The sequence below is a fragment of the Pseudorca crassidens genome, chromosome 1, assembly GCF_039906515.1.
Source record: "Pseudorca crassidens isolate mPseCra1 chromosome 1, mPseCra1.hap1, whole genome shotgun sequence".
Lineage (NCBI taxonomy): Eukaryota > Metazoa > Chordata > Mammalia > Artiodactyla > Delphinidae > Pseudorca > Pseudorca crassidens.
The window spans coordinates 38,435,647-38,453,558 of NC_090296.1; the positions used below are offsets into that span (position 1 = coordinate 38,435,647).

The 17,912-nt window shown below is 38.1% G+C and overlaps 1 protein-coding gene and 1 long non-coding RNA gene across 3 annotated transcripts in view; one reads left to right on the top strand and one right to left on the bottom strand.

Moving 5' to 3' along the window:
- Nucleotides 1-17,599, bottom strand: part of LOC137222498 (uncharacterized) — a 43,638-nt gene extending 26,039 nt beyond the window's left edge. Inside the window, exon 1 of the long non-coding RNA XR_010942473.1 lies at nucleotides 16,220-17,599. This is a non-coding gene — a long non-coding RNA (uncharacterized lncRNA). The remainder of the gene's footprint in view (nucleotides 1-16,219) is intronic.
- Nucleotides 16,623-17,912, top strand: part of WDR89 (WD repeat domain 89) — a 35,341-nt gene continuing 34,051 nt past the window's right edge. Inside the window, exon 1 of one of the 2 annotated variants that reach the window (XM_067733815.1) lies at nucleotides 16,623-16,745. The gene's annotated coding sequence lies outside the window, so the exon portion shown is untranslated. The remainder of the gene's footprint in view (nucleotides 16,746-17,912) is intronic. The other variant, XM_067733831.1, reaches the window with a different exon arrangement.

A 17,912-nucleotide genomic window follows, 5' to 3' on the forward strand; every position in this document is an offset into this window, starting at 1 on the left:
ATACTGCCAAACCCTTTCAAGGCCTCAGAGCCAACTGAAAGTCTTTTAAGGGTATTGTGGTCTATTGGCCAATTGTGATATATTAAGAAACCTCAGAGCTGGAGGAAAAATGATTACTCACATTGGGCACCAGTGATCCCACAAGTGAGAGAAGTTCCTCTCCTTAAGTCCCTGGGGCTTGAACTCAGAAGTCTCAGGTACCCAGAGCCAATTCCTGACACATCAAAACTACGTACAGTCATTTTTGACATATTTGTCTGTGAAGAACAGAACTATTTGTTGAATTTTTGCCTCACTACCCATTTGTAACATATGCCTTGCAAAAATTCTCCCCCCCCCTTTTTTTTACAAGTTTATTTGTACATCTATTACATTGCTGTATTACATATAATATTACATAATAATATATTATACTGCATTTCAAAATGATCAGATCCTTTAAAAAGATCCCTTCACGGGCTTACCTGGTGGCGCAGTGATTGAGAGTCCGCCTGCCGATGCAGGGGACACGGGTTCCTGCCCCGGTCCGGGAAGATCCCACATGCCGCGGAGCGGCTGGGCCCGTGAGCCATGGCCGCTGAGCCTGCACGTCCGGAGCCTGTGCTCCGCAACGGGAGAGGTCACAACAGTGAGAGGCCCGCGTACCGCAAGAAAAAAAAAAAAAAAAGAACCCTTCATCTAGAAAGTGTGCTTCTCCTACTGAGTTCTCCTTTCAGCCTCGCAATTATTGAAGGTCTTTACATAAAGAAATTAAAAGCTCGCTTCTTTGTATAATATCAACCCAGTGTCAGAAAATAGATGATCTAGTCAGTATTTACAGGCATAGTGTTGACTCTGCTGAACCTGTGCTCACTACCCAAGGCCCTCTCTTACTTTCTCTGACTCTGGTTTGGTCCTAGTTACCTCCGTTGGTCAATCTGTGCTATGGGCACGAGGCTTGAAGTGGCATCCTCACATTTGCCAGTGCTGTGTATGCCAGGGAAGGTCTAAGACAGAACCCCACCATTGAGATCAATAATTGTGTGATTCATATTTGTAAAACTGAGAACATTTATTTTCAGTGTTTTTTTTAAATAAAAATGGAAAATGCTCTTTACTAATCAACATTTTATTTATAGTGAAAGTTATAGCATGGGTTTAATGGATATCTACATCATCAGATTCAAAGCATTTTTTAACAATAACCTTAAGAGTGACATCTTTGTTTCTCCTTCTGAACTTTGTCCTTAATTTATCTTGTAACTATAAGAATGTCTAGACAATCTGTGCTTCAGAATTATCATGTAACCTTGAAATGATTGCTGGTGATTATGATTGTTTTAAATTCATGTATTCAACATATTTACAATTCATTAAAAAATTTTTCCAAATTGTTTTGAATTCATTGCTACCAATCAAATGCAGGTGCATTATTTTCCTGTCTTTATTAAATCCACATTTCAATTAGTACAATGGAAAATCATATATCACTAATGTTTATTAATAATCATGCAATAGCATAAACTACCATGTTTCAAATACCATCTAAACATTTATCAACATTTAAATTGACAGTATTTTGATGAAAAACTGTCAATATAAAAATAATTTCTCCTGCCTCAAAAATAATAATCCTTATAAATCATGGTTTGGTTTGAAAGAAAAGAGGAAGAACGTTTATGAAAGTTCCTATAAAAATACATCTAGTATATTCAATAATGTCTATTTAATGAACTCGGTTTCTTCTAGAGTAAGTTGAACTGAAATTTCTGACTATTGCCCTAAATTTATCCAGCTTATCAAATCAGCATTTTATTTTCTGCTATGCAAACTTTCCTTAAAATCCCAAATTTGAAATACTGCACTTAAAGACATTTCTATTGCAAGGGGGAAAAAACCCCATAAGTTAGTACCATAATAATTATAAAAGTGTAAAACAACTGCAAGAAACCCATACCTCTCATGCTACTGGAGTCCTTAACAGATGACAAGGAATGAAGACCTCCTAATTGTTAATAATTTAACTACCAGTTCACACTATAAAAGACGAATATGTGTTATTACCAGATTGGAAATTAGTCTTTGTTGCCAGACTTACACAGCTCTTCCTCTCCACTATGTTCAAAGGAGAGCAAGATGGTGATTTCCAATATTATATACCTACTAATGTATCATTAATAATATTGGTGGGACCTTAACCTACATATGCTACATTTTTCAAGGTTCTCAATATATAAATGTTTCAAATAAGTGTTCAATACAAATTCTGGTGATATAGGTTGGCATTTCTTAAAAAGGTTCTATTTCTGTAAGTGGTATTTCAAGAATAGTATTCACAATACTTTTATCTTATGAAGAGAGTGCTCCCTCGAGAATCAACATTTACATTTCAAAATTTAGTGATATGTATAACCACAGAAGAGTGGAACAGTAGTTGTGTTTTCAAGAGAAAGAACTCTATTTCTTATAGCCATTCAAAGCATATATCAGAGTTTTGCAAAATCAGGAAGTAACATTAACAACTTACTTTCGCTGTCTTTGATAGAGAAAAAGGATAAAGTGTGTTGTTTTATAGCTAAACGTCAGTTAAAAAGAAATTGACCTGAATGCTTTGAGATGAACTATTTAATTTTTAAAAAATTAGTTGTGTTTAAATGAAAGCCCTTTTTAATGAAAGTCTTTGAAAATTTACAAATAAATTACTTCCATAACTTTGTAACTACAATTTAATTCTCCTTTAACAATGGAGAGTCTAATTTTCTCCTACAGTCAATATCTGGAAGAACAAATTTTTATGTGCTATTCCAGTCTGTATAGAGACCCTGTTCTTGGAGCTTAGAGGCTGCTTTTTTCTAGAAGGGGGATTGCAGCAAAGATTTCTGAATGGGTACATGACATTTTATTTTATTTTTTATAAATTTATTTATTTATTGGCTGCATTGGGTCTTCGTTGCTATGCGCGGTCTTTCTCTAGTTGCGGCGAGCGGGGGCTACTCTTCGTTGCTGTGTGCGGGCTTCTCATTGCATGGCTTCTCTCGTTGCGGAGCATGGGCTCTAGGCGCATAGGCTTCAGTAGTTGTGGCTCGCGGGCTCTAGAGTGCAGGCTCAGTAGCTGTGGCACACAGGCTTAGCTGCCCCGCGGCATGTGGGATCTTCCCGGACCAGGGCTCGAACCCATGTCCCCTGCATTGGCAGGCAGATTCTTAACCACTGCGCCACCAGGGAAGCCCGGTACATGACATTTTAATGTAGCTATTTTATGTGGCCATTTTGGTGCACTGATATTTTTTAAAGTTTATCACAAGTTAATAAAACTTGCTCATAGTTACATAAAAAATTAAAATATAACTGAGATACAAAGGGGAGAATAAAAGTCTTCCTTTTACTCCTCAGAAGTAACCACTGTTGACCCTGTAGACTTTTAAAAAATGTATACACTAGCATAAAAATCTCTTTGAAAGTTAAATAAAAATGAGCTATATGTATGGTTCTGTACAGTTTCTTCATTTAAAAATTGTATGAAGGATCTACCTAATTTTAATGGCTGCATATTATTGTATTCTTGTAGCATAGTTTAACCAGTATTCTATTTATAAATTTAAGATATTGCTAGGTTTTTAAAAATTACAGTGATACAGAGTCTATCCTTGTATATACATTTTAATGCATTTATGCAAAGTAACTGACAAGTCAAAATTTTTGTGGATTTCATTGTTGATAGATGTCAAATTGCCCTCCAGATAGGTTATATCAATTTATAGCACCACTAATAGTATATGAAAGTACCTGCTTCCCTATTCACTTTTTAGTGTATACACTTTTGTGCTGTTTCAAGGTTTTTTGTTTTATCAAGAATGCAAATCACCTTTTCAAAGTTCATAATTTTTCTAAAGTGGTGAGATAATTTAAATTCAGTCTTTTTCTTTTATGGCTATCCTATTTTTCCAAAACTATTGTTGAATCAGCCATCTTTTACTCATTATTCTGAAATATCATCTTTATCATATACTAAATTCCCATATAAATATTAGTCTTTTTCTAGATTCTTTATTCAGCTTCGTTGATTTGTTTATCTGGTTGCAAAGAGTTTCAAGTACTGTAGCTATATAAGTTTAAAATTCTTATAAGACTAATTAATCCTCCATAACTGCTCTTTTTTAAAAAAGTTTTTTTTCCATCTATTCTCGTATTTCTAGAAGAATTTTTTTGGCCAGATTGTTTTATTGTGGTAAAATACACATAAAATTCAGCATTTTAACCATTTTTAAGTGTACAGTTGTGCACATTCACACTGTTGTGCGACTGTCACCACCATTCATCCCCAGAATCTAGATGAATTCTAGTAACACTTTGTCAAGTTCCAAAACATAATGCTGTTGATATTCTGATTATTATATTCAGTGTAGAGATTTACACAGCAATAACACTTTTACATTATTGTTTCTAACCAAGCACAATATATGTCTTTCCATCTCATTCATTCATCACTAACTTAAGAAACATCTGTTGAGTGCCTATTATACCGAGAACTCTGCTAGGCACTGGAGATATAAGTGTAACTAAAGTAGTGTATCTGTTATCATAGATTTTATGAAATCCAGTAGGGGAAATAGAGATTAAGCAAACAATTGTACATATAAACATAAAATTGTGAAGGGAGAGATACATGCTGGGCCTATATTAAGTGATTTGATCTAACCTTGGGGGTCTGGGCAGTCTTCCCTGAAGAAGTGACAACCAAGCTCACTCAAATTATACTCAAATATACTCAAATCATCTTCAGTATCCTCCAATTGGCTTCATACAGGCCCAGAACATTTCTTAGGTTTTTCCCTGAGTATATAATCTTTGAAATAGTATACGGGATCTTTTATTCATTTTATTTTCTAACTGGGTCTTTTCTCTTTATCACTTTATACAAAGTGATTGAACTTTGTATTAAATTTTTAAACAGCTACCTTTAGGATTTTTAAACTGTTTTTGAGGGAACTCATTCTCTTATTCTTGTACATTTTCCCTCAGCCATTAAGACAGGAATGTCTGCCAAAACTTGCATTCTTTGGGAAGTTTTAGGAAGATGCTGCTTTCTCCGCCTCTGTGAATGCAAGAGGGATTTATCTATTTGGTGAAATGGTGAGACAATGACATCTGTGTTGAGTAGAATTAATGTGTGAAAGGTGGCCCATCTCTCTTAGCTCTTGATAGTCAACAAGTAAGGCAGACCCCAATCCACTCTGCAGCAGGCTGGTTCACATGTTTGCTCTCTTGACATAGCTCTCCTGTTATAGAAGGATGCTTGAGTTCCACACACTACGTTACTTCATGTAAAATTGGCGAAGAAAAAATTGGAGATTATATTTTTATTCTTATATCTTGGATTTTTACCTATTTCAGAATGAAATTAAAATATTTAATTGTGGGGCTTCCCTGGTGGCACAGCGGTTGAGAGTCTGCCTGCCGATGCAGGGGACACGGGTTCGTGCCCCGGTCCGGGAGGATCCCACGTGCCGCGGAGCGGCTGGGCCCGTGAGCCATGGCCGATGAGCCTGCGCGTCCGGAGCCTGTGCTCTGCAACGGGAGAGGCCACAACAGTGAGACGCCTGCGTACCGCAGAAAAAAAAAAAAAAAAATTTAATTGTATCAGCTTGGAGAGTTTGATTAAAGAGCATTCTGTCAATGAAGTACTTACTATTCACTAGACCAGTGGTCACCAAACTTTGTTGATTGCACATTCATCATAAAAAATTTTTAATCATCTATCCCTAAACTTTACTTAATAAATTACCCACATGTACTATAATAATGTTCTTTGTATTATAATATATACATGGAATCAAAATTGTTAAAGGATGAGATTTTTAAATAATTTTTACTTATTAATCATTCTCAAATGTTTTGCTCTCAGCAATAATAATAATTACTATAATTTCATTATGTTTTAAAATCTTGGTTTAACAATTTGGATATAAAGCTTCTTGAAAGTCTGATTCTACATTCAATTTATTTCACTTCTTGGTTTTAATGTCTATAATGTATGAAAAACATACTTCAAAAAGGTACTAAGTTTCAAAGGGAAGTGGTGCAAAATCAGGATACTCATTTTTTATTATCTATATCCTAATTATGGAAATTTCTGTTGAAAATTCCACTAGAAAAGTAGAAGTTTTTGTTGAAATTCCACTAGAAATCTTCCCTAATGTCAATCAGATGGTGTATATCTAACATATGGATTAAATATCTACTGTAAGTCTTCATTGGAAAACTTTCAAACAAGTTTGACAATTCTGTTTCCCAATTTCAGCAGACTTGATTTTTTATAGATGACAAAACATCATTTTCAGCAATAAAATCACAGAATGATAGAAACATTTCCAAACGTGTTTTCAAATTGTACTTGCTTTTTTTAAAAAATGTGATGGCTACTCAGTGAATCACCTTTTTTTTAATAAAAATTTTATTTATTTAGTTTATTTATTTGGCTGCGTCGCGTCTTAGTTGCAGCACGTGGGCTCTTACATGTGGCGTGTGGGCTTCTCTCTAGTTGTGGTGTGCGGGTTTTCTCTCTCTAGTTGTGGTGTGCAGGCTCCAGGGTGTGTGGGCTCTGTATTTTTTGGCACACAGACTCTCTCTCTTTAAGTTACCCGAACTCAGTAGTTGTGGCGTGCGGGCTTAGTTGCCCCGTGTCATGTGGGATCTTAGTTCCCCGACTAGGGATCAAACCCAAGTCTCCTGCATTGGAAGGCAGATTCTTTCCCACTGGACCAACAGGGAAGTCCCTGTACTTGCTTTTGATAAGCAATTACTTTTCCATTCATTGTGAAAAGGTCGCTATTACCTTGAAGGAACAGATAAAGTGTTCCTTTTTTCTGTTCCCCAAAATATCTGCCAACATTGCATTTGCAGAGAGCCCCTTGTCAGCACAGGAAATTTGAAACACTTTCTCTTTTGTAAAGGGAAAATGTGAAACTCATCTTCATTTTGGCAGCTCTTTTAAGTACTCTGCCACAAAATATCAGTAAACCTCTCTCTGTTGTATAAAAAAATTTCATGCCCATTCTACGGCTAATTGAAAAGTATTGTAAAGAGTCTACACTAAAATTTTAAAGTCTTGTTTCCATTAAAATAGATGATATTCTGTAGAATTTCATACAGTCTGGCTCCAACTTTCCTGTCATTGTAACTTACCAATGAAGAATCCAGTGATTTGATTTCACGTGTTATTAGCACTGTAACCATGTTCCAGAGAATTCATTTATTCAAGTGAAACCAGTTGCTCCACTAAAAAAAATCAGTTTTGCTTTCCCATGCAAAATTGTTTTTATTAGCAAAGTCATTTATTACTGAAAACATAACCTCTCTGGGATATCTTTCTTTTAATGGCTCAAGAAAAATAGTTCTTCCTGTACTTCATTCTTAACTCAGAATTTAACAAATACCATAAGCTGAAACAGATGAGAAACACTTACACGTTCATCCAAATGAATAGGATGAGAACAGAGCTAATTACCTGCCTTTTCATTAACATTTACTTTTTTTTTTTTTTTTTTTTTTTTTTTGCGGTACGCGGGCCTCTAACTGTTGTGGCCTCTCCGGTTGCGGAGCACAGGCTCCGGACGCGCAGGCTCAGCGGCCATGGCTCACGGGCCCAGCCGCTCCGCGGCAGGTGGGATCCTGCCGGACCGGGGCATGAACCCGTGTCCCCTGCATCGGCAGGCAGACCCTCAACCACTGCGCCACCAGGCAAGCCCAAGATTTACATATTTTGTTCCTTAAATGGTTACTTCTTCCACCCTGCTAAATCAATTACCACCTTCTACTCAATTTCCATCTTCTAAAAATCCATTAAAATCTCTTTTCTTCCCTCTTGTTTGCTTGGTCCTTCTGGATTATTAACTTTTTTTCATTCCTTTATGATAATTTTAGAAAATAGGAGGAAGTAGAGAGAAACTGTTATGTTACTCTACCTTTTAAAACCAAAAATCCACGGAAGGTTTAAGCAGGAGAGTCAAGGATTTGCTCTCTCTACAAGGTAAAGCACTGGTGACTATGGAGAAGAGGCTGAAGGAGGGAGAAAGTAGAGGCAAAGCTGGTTTAAAGCTATTGCAAAGTCCAAGTAAACAGTAAAGAGGGTCTGAGTTAGGAAGGTAGCAGTGGGGAAAGCAGGGGTACAGGAGAATGTTTTTTTCTTCCTCCAGATGCTATCAATGTGTGACTGAATGCAAAGGGTTAAGTTGAGGGTCAAAAATTATGTAAAGGGCTTTCGTGTATGTGGTTGGCTAGGATAAGGAAGCCACTGAGAGGGGCAACACTGAAGGTGCAGACAGTTTTTTGTGGGACTTTGGGGACATTACATTTAGGAGGAGACAGAGGGACTGAAAGAGGATTAGGATGAAGGGAAATCAGGAGCCAATGGTATTTCACAAGATGCAGGGGTCAACGTTTTCAAATGTAGGTAGGTCCTGTCAGACAAAGTAGAGAAAACCCTTGGATTTGGCAATTAAGAGTTGATTTGTGACCTCTGAGAGAAGTTTTCATGGAAGCCTAGAGATGAACGCTATATTCTACCTGATCAAAGAATGAGGGTGAGATGATGAAATAGAGGCAGCATATAAGATATAGAAAATGGAATAAATCAATGGGTTCTCAGGGTCACAGGAAAGGTTTTTGTAGAATGGGACAGACTTACATATGTGTAGGAAGAAGGAAAAGGTAGAATTGAGGAAAAGGTTGAAAATAAAGTGAGGACACAATTGATGATTCAAGCCCTCAGAGGACATGTGATTAAGTGCCTCAGAAAGAAGGGCACCCCTGAGGTTCCTAGTATTTCCTTCTTGCAACCTCTGCTCCCCTTAAAACACACACAGAATACACCCACCTACAAAATTGTCTTGTACTCGGATGTCTCTATCATACCAGTTCAGTCTATAGGAAACAATTTGTCATTGTAATATATATCCCCAAATATGAATTATTCAGTCCAGGACAACACAAAGGAGGCACTATCAGAAGAGTCTAAGGTTGTCTTTGGCACTCCTAGTTTTGTTCCCACTGAAGTCTCCCCATCAGTGTGTGGTAAACAGATCTCCCATGCTCTCTGGTCATCCAGCAGATAACTGTTGTATAAAATATCCCCCCACACACACCTCCCAAAGACTCTATACTTCTCAGGAAGAATACAGAGTTAATACACAGCTATTTTATAACTCTCCACCCTCTTAGCTTGCTTTATTTTTCTTCAGAGGAGCAGGGCTGATTTTCACCTGATTTACTTTAGCAGGGCTACATCAATTGTTATAATATTGAGATACTCTACTTCTATGCTGGCAAGAAGATAGCTGCTGCCCCACATCCTGAGTGCATCCCCAGTTCTTGCTATCCTAGCATCTCCCAGACTTTCCCATGATCTGGCAACTAAAGGGATAACACCAGTCACAACTAGTCTAAGGCCTGCCCATGTTCTGAGGGGTTAGGGTGGGAGTAGGAAGGGGTATGTGGGAACATAGTTACAAGCGAAAGCTGATATACTAACACATTATTGGGAAGTTCAATGTCAAGGAAGTTGGAGTGAGCAGGAAAGGGAAGTGAGGCAGGGAAGGAAGGGAGCAAACACAGAGGAGTACAAGGGAATATGAACCCATACCAAGTATCACAAAGCTGGCCATACCAATGTTAAATATTTGACTATTCCACCCTGCATAGTACTTGTCATTAGCTGAAATTATATTATATACTTTAAAAATATACATTATATTTATATTTCTAGTGTCTTCCCACTAGAAAGTAAGCTGCATGAAGGCAGGAATTTTGTTTTGTTTAACATTGTAATGCCAGGATGTAAAATATACTGAGTACATAACAGGTGATAGATAATACTTGTTGAATGAATGAATCAACTCATATTAAGGAGAAACATTTTCCAAATAAAGCACATTTTATGTAAATTCCTGGCCATAATACATGTAGTACTTTATATTATTTTTGCAGAGTGGTTTCCATTTCTCATTTTTTATTCTCCAGCTTCCTAATCATGCCCAGAGGCCTTCTTGTACATAAGAAATGACCATATGGTAACCATTTCATGTTACAGTCATCTACCTCTGGTTCCACCATCTATCTACTCAAAGACCTGGCAAAACTCTGAAGTCCTTGATTTCCCTTATCTTAGCCCACCAAATAGGTAGTCAAGGCATCTAAAAGGGAGAAGAGGGAGATTTGTTTTCTCCTGCACAGAGCATTCTCTCAAGGGTGGGGGACAAAGGTTACAATTTAGCTCACTTAGACTTGGTATTTATGACTTTGCTCTTTGAGACAGTTCTCTTTCCTTCACTGCTCATGCTGCTCTAACTAGTACTCAAATATGTTTTTTTTTGAAATATACATTTTCTTAATGTGGAAGTTTTATAGGAAAAATTATTACATGCTACAAGTTTAAGTGGGAAATGATTATCAAAAGTAGTCAGTTTTATAGTACAACCAACAACTACCATGTTTAGATTTTCAATTTGGGAATTTAAGGGTGAGAAAATGCTAATTAATTAGATTAATATATTCATGACTGAGACAATCTACTTAACGTTCCTTTCCTCTTCTAACCTTTCACTTCATCAGCCTAAGAGCAATCATCTGTAAACATTTATAATCATCTGATTGCAAACTTATTCAAGCTGCTGACTCTCACTGTGACCCTATATTTTATCTCCATCATCACAACATATTTTTTAAAATTTTCTTTTATTTATATATTTTTCTATACACAACATATTTCTCTAAATGAAAGAAAACACGGTTTTGTTGCGATGTGATATTATTATTGCTCAGATATCAAGATGCTGGCCATCATGATCAGATTCATCTTTATAATGCTCGGCACAACTTAGGATATTGTGCCATCTGGCAAGGAAATTTATTTAATATAATGCTTAGAAAATCAAAGCCAACCTCCTACTAAATATTTTTCTAGAATAGAGGTGAGAGAGAATCACACAATATGTAAATCCAAAAAGACGTAGACAATAAGTGGGGATACCAGTGGTATTTGAGTCTGGGGGCTAAAAGTTCCAGAAATCCTACAAAAGAAAACAGAAAGGTTTCATATTTCTTTTACAGCTCAGATGAATAGTTTTGTATTATACCATCATATGGATCAACTGGAGATCACATGAAAAAAAGAAAAACCCTAAGGATATGAGATTAGTCAAGGAGTATATTTCACATAAGTTCATATCAATTATCTTATTACTGGGCTCTACTCTACTTTGCCTATAACTTTGATCTACTTCATTTAAACTTCTTAGATTCCACTTCCTGGCTGTTGTACACTCCTAGTGCTATCATTAAAGTTTTTTTCTTTTTTCAAGGATAATTTTCAACAACTAAAGGGCTCAGCAAACATCTTGGTTTTGGTCATCCTTCCTATAATCTCTCAGAGCAAGTGGTGAAAGTTGACCAAATGTTGGAATTTGAACCAACAGTTCCTGAACGTCTGCACTGTGGCATGCACTGTGCTGGGCACTTTATTTCCACTGTGTTAATCTTCATAACCCCATTGAAAGGAATATATGGTCACCTGATGAGTAATTTGAGGTTTAGAGAGATTAAACAACTTGCTCAAAATCACACACCTAGTTTTGAGTAATAGATATTATTAAAATATCTGCCTATTGTAGTTACATTTGGGGGGGGAAGTCATTACATAGAGTTACAAAGAGTACTATTTACAAGTGAAATGATGCTGGGATTTTCTTATAAATAATCAGATAGGAGATGTGGTGGGAATGTGGGTGAGAGCATAGATATAAGTAAGTTGAGCCATCAGTTAAAGTTGGGTTCATGATATTTTTTTCTACTTTTGTATACAATTGAACTTTTCCACACTGAACAGATTTTAAAAGTAAACTGGAAAGTAGAATCACGATAAAAAAGAAAGTGTAAATTGTGGTAGCGTTCATCTGAGCAATTCAATAACTCTTTCAGCTACATCCTTTTAGAGCTGATCTTGAGGAAGGACCCTGGATCAATTTCACATGCATGGGTAAATGGGCACTTTCATAACTTATCTAATAAAAAAGTGATGGGAATTCCCTGGTGGTCCAGTGGTTAGGACTGGGCGCTTTCACTGCCGGGGCCCGGGTTCAATCCCTGGTCGGGCAACTAAGATCCCACAAGCCACGCAGCACGGCCGAAAAAGAAAAACAGAAAAAAATGAATATTCATAGCAATTATTAAGATCCTAAGCTGTTCCTATTGATCCTAACCACACCTTTCTCTTTAAATAAACTATGGTCCTAATTCTTAATTAAACAGAAGACCCAAAGACCAGTTTGTCAGATAGCCTGGTCTGCCTTCTGCTCTTGACTCCATTTAGTGTGCTACTTTACTGTCTGTTCATTCTTTTTAACTGCAAAGTGGCAGGAAGAGAACAAACAGCTTAAAGCAGTTGATTCACCGCTTTTGAGCAGCCCTATGGAGAGGTTTTCTGGAGGTAGGTAGTGTTTTCGATCAACACAATTATCAGTTTCAGTACTAGCTCTGCCTCTTCCTCAACTTTCAGCTGTCTAAATTAAAAGGGGTAATAGGAAAGTCCATCTTAAAACTGAAGTAGTTAAAATACCACCACTATCTTGAAAAAATTTGGGCATGGTGACTGGTATAAACCAGCTGGCACCTGTTACAGGATGTTTTAGCCACCACTCCACCTTCTGGCTTCAAGGGCAGTGTTGCTGACATTTTCAAAAGCTTTAGAGCTGGTAGCTTACCAGGAAGTACTCCTCATATAGTAGAGGCCGGCTTGCCTACGAGTGGGCCTTATTTACTGAGAAACCTCTGTGATTGAAGAGTTGGGCAAAGTATTCCTGGTGCTAAAGAATGGAGCCAAAGACTTCAAATGTAGGCTGTGAGGCCAAGATCTTAAGGACTAGCCGGCCAAAAGAGGTAGGGAATTAGAGAGGTAGGCTGGAATGGAGTTTGAAGGTAGAGCTGTTCCTTTTAGATGTATTTTACCAGAGAGTGGAAAATGGAATTGGTTTGTACATCCTATATGCTTATACTAACCCACTTCCCCAAATACAAGACACAGTGGCAAACACGGTTCTTTGGAATGAGTTCCAAGCCTGAAACCGGACTCTCAAACGAATGATCTGAAATTCTTCATCTATGTGTTGCTGTGAAGGTATTTTGTAGATGTAATTAACATTCATAATCAGTAGACTTTAAATAAAGATTATCCTGGGCTTCCCTCGTGGCGCGGTGGTTGAGAATTCGCCTGCCGATGCAGGGGACACGGGTTCGTGCCCCGGTTCGGGAGGATCCCACGTGCCGCGGAGCGGCTGGACCCGTGAGCCGTGGCTGCTGAGCCTGTGCGTCCGGAGCCTGTGCTCCGCAACGGGAGAGGCCACAACAGTGAGAGGCCCGCGTACCGCAAAAAACAAAACAAAACAAAAAAAAATAAAAAATAAATAAATAAAGATTATCCTGGATAACCTGGGTAGGCCTGATTCAATCAGTGGAAGGGACTTAAGAGCAGAACTGAGGTACTCAGAAGAAATTCTGCCTGTGGATTGCAACTTCAGCTCATGCCTGAGAGTTCCCGCCTGCCTCTCCTGACACCCTGCTCTACAGATTTCAGACTTATCCCCTAGCCAGCCCCTACAACTGTGTAAGTCAATTCCTCGCAAAAAATTCCTTAATATGTGTCTCCTACTGATTCTGTTTCTCTGGTTGAGCCCTGGTATAGTGATTGTGCCTGAGTATTTTCAAGCAGTTATTATGTGTAATTCAGACTTCATATTTTAACAATAGCAAATACAAATATTTTTATGTATATATAGGAGTAAGAGTATGTGTGGGCTGTATATACATGTGTGCTCTTTTGACTAGGCTTGACCTTCAGCTCCCATGTCCTTCCTTGTAGCGTTTAAGAATCCTGCAGCAAGAATTCTGCTAAGGCAGCTTAACCAGAATCAGCCTCCCTCAATATCTGATTGAGTGTCTCATCCTTCATTATCCCCCAGTTGATGTGTGATTACACCCACCTACTTTTGGTAAGAATACTGTTGAGTGATGTAGCAATAATCCCCCTTATGCCTGATGTTTCTTCATAGTAATTTTCCATCCACTGACCCCCTATCCCCTATTCCTTGGCTCTAAATTCCCACTTTTCCTGTTGTATTCAGAGTTGAGTCCAATCTGTCTCCCCTATTACAAAACCCTACCACAGTAGCCCCTGTTGAATAAAGTCTGCCTTACCATCTTAAAAAGTGTCATGAATAATCTTTTCTTTAACACCTCCACACCTTTCTTGATCACATATTTCTCAATAATTTTTTTAACCATTCATATATATATAAACATATATACATATATATGGTTAGATTTCAAAGTTTATACTGTTATATCATGTTCACTATTTTTAAAAATACAGATATAAAAAGAAAAATGTTGATATTAAAAAGTAAATATTACAAATGGGGATTGTACTATTCTCTTCCTGTATCTCAAAAGTCATCTTGCATTTATCTCACCTTGAGGTCATTCTTTAAACTATTTCCCAGCAGATGGTGTACCAAGGTGATTCCTGGGTTCATATCTTAAAAAGCAGTAATGGTGCCTGTTGCAATTTCTACTTTTAAATTCTCAGTTAAACAAAAAATAACTACTGAAGTTTTTTCTCTTTAAAATGGAACACTTTGAGAGCGTACAAAAGACTGCGAAAGAGTGAGCACTTAGGACAGTTGATACAGATCAGCCAAATGTGTCTAGGAGTCAGTCACTCAGTTGATTTATCACTCTGCTGAACCCTGCTAACGACAGTAGCAGTCTTGATACCTGCAGTTTTTAATGGTTTTTATTCTTAGTCAAACGAATTTAATTAACATCTCAAATGGACCACTGATTTAAAATAGGAGTCAAAAGGAAAATTCTTTCAACATGTTAGTTAATGGAAAGCATTAAAACTAATAAATCTGCATTTTTGTCTCAGGGTGATTTTCGTATCCATATATGTCACTTAGTACATCATATCAAATATTTAAAGGAGAAATACAGTGGTGATTACACCCAATTTGGCTATTTATTGAAAATTATAAAAAAGTTATGTTTCTCATGTTTCATTTGCAAATAAAACCTGAAACCTTCTCTCATCATCTACAAACAAGACACAAAAAATTATTAAAATAATTTGATTTTTTTAAAACATAAAAGTAATTATTCCAACCATCAGTCAAAAAAGCAGTTTCTGCTTGGCTTAAATCCTCTAAAAGTGTACTTAATTTTTAGTCCAACAACAAGCCCTTTTCTTACATATATGAAAATTTGTATTACATATTAAATAGAAAAAAATTTGTTGGAAGGAAAAATTCCACTCAAAAAGTTTTGGTATTTATACATTGATTTTTACTTTTGCTGAACACAAAGTGACGAAACATTACTAAATGTGCTCACAGAAGTGAAAGGAGTTCATGATTCAATAAAGGCAGGGAAATTCTGCCTTAAACTAACATGTTTCCAATAAGACTGAAAATAGACGTGATAATACAGTCTCGAATAACATACAATGTGCGTGCCTCCTGAAACTGGTCACGTTTGACATTTTAATTACAGCATTATTTTTCTGTCAAGACAGCAGCCAGTTCTGCTTCATGTCGTATCAACACTTGATTTATGTAAGCAGCGACAAAACAGTATAGATAGCTGTTAAATTTAGGGCGCTTTTCAAATATCCTCGAATGGACACTAATATGCAAATCAAAGACCATTTTGTTGTGAAGGCAAAAGCTAAGACTTTGTATCCGCTTAGTACGTTAGTTACGAACATCTAGCAGAGAGCCAGGCACAGTAGTGGAATGTTTGAAACACTAGTATTTATCTTTACAAACATACATGAAGTCTTTCCAGTTTTCCTAAGTGTCCTCTGGCCTTAATGGTGCTGATAAGTGAAAGGATTAAAAAAGCACAACGGAACACATGAAAACCACAATAAATGTCAGCGGTTGTTAGCAACGAAGAGCTCAGAGACAACCACATTTAAAGCCATAGGATCTTTGCGCCCGATACTTGAAATCCCAAGGTTCCCTGGGGTGGAGGCGGAGTTACATTCAAATTGACAGCTTTTTCAGCCAATGACACAGCCAAGCAAGGACCGCGAGAAGCCCTAATTCTTTCACATTACAACGCTGAAATCATACGAGTTCTGAGCGTATGTGGGTGTTTCAGGGCCCGATTCGAACTACTAAGTATTTCTCACCCGCAGTTACTGTCTAGTCAACATAGCAATTCTCTACCCGAGTGTGGCTCTGTGGGAGTTCTAGTGTCTAAACGCTGAAAGAAAGTCACATCGCCCTATGTCAACGGAAGGACCCATTCGTCCGAGGAAGAGGCGGAACTCGTTTTATTCTTGCTCTTTATTGGCCACGCAGCAATGAGACCTAAGCTTTCAGCACAAACGATAAGTCGTTAAAACTTCCGCTAACGTAACGTAAAGGGCAGTGCTGTGCAGCGCTATACGGAAGCTGGGTCTACGCTGGCGCAGATATCTTGCATTCGTCCAATCCGGAGAGAGGCCACTCCCTGGAGCTTCTTCGCTCCCCCCGCCCAACCTCTTTCCCTTCCCCTGGGCTATGGCCCGCCTCTCTGCTGCTGACCAATCCTCTGCATCCTCCTTTGTGCGTTTATCCAATCAGAGAGGTGGAGGGTGGAGTTCCGGTCGACGGGTCCGCGCAGAGGCTGTGCTCCGAGTTCTCTCCTGCAGCAGGTGTGGGCTCTCTGATGAGGTATATTTCCCAGACTTGCGTTGTGCAGGTTCCTGGGATGGGCAGCTCTCTAGACGGGCAGCGACAGTGCCGGTTGACTGTAGAAAGCCGAAGCCGCTGAGCCTGCAGCACGAGGAGCAGAGGGAAATGGGGAGGAGCTGGGAGGAGAGAACCACGTGTTGGGGCTTCTGGTGCAGTTGTCGGAGCCCCTGGGTCATGCCCGTGCTGTCCCTGCCCCGCGGGCCTTCCAAGGGTTAGGTTGGTGTCGCCGAAGCCGCCCCCAGCACTCCTCTGGGTTATTTTTGAGTAAAAACAAAGCGCCTATTCGTCAAGTGTTCAAGGAGACGTAGCCAGGACCTATTTTTCCCCTACCCTCATTCCCTTCCCTCGCATTCTTATATTACCCACCTCCTGGGTTGGTTAATTTTCGGGGTCAGAAAGCAGATTTTCCTTTGGGAAGAGACGTGCTGGAGTATATAGTACGAACTCTGAGACTAGCTTTCATGATAGGCACTTTACGTGTATTATCTCATTTAATCCACACAGCAACATCTAAAGGGTTAGGTACTGTTACGGTTCTCATTTTCATGCGAAGAAACAGATATGTTAAGTTACTCGTCCACGTTTTCTCTTCAGCTTTTCTCTGACCACTTAATTGAGTGTGACATTCGGCTTCCACGCACGTAAAATTTAAATATGGTATTGCTTGTAAAATGTTGGTCTTGTTTTCTTTCCTAACTTGAAGTTATTTTAGAAGTTAATAAAACATACCTAGAAGTAAATCGATTGATGTTATCGAGGTAAAATGATCTAGTAGAAAGACATAAGAGTAGGAGCCATTTACTAACCTTTGGGCAAGTCACCTTCTCAGCCGCCGCTTCCTCCACTGCAGAATTGAAATCAATTCCAGACTTGTCTACTTCCTGGAGTCGTGAGGATTAAATGATATAATATGTATAAATTACTGATGTTAACTACATATGACAGTTTTATGCTTTTCAAATTCTTTCCTGTGGAAGCTAGACTATCATTAATATGCAATATATATTATAATTAAAGTATTCTGTATATACACACATACAGTGGATAACATGCAGCCTAGTACCACTAGAGTGTGAAATACCTTTTAAGCGTATGTGGCCCACTTATCTGCTTATCCAGGGTTCAGGATAGTATTCCCTGTGAATG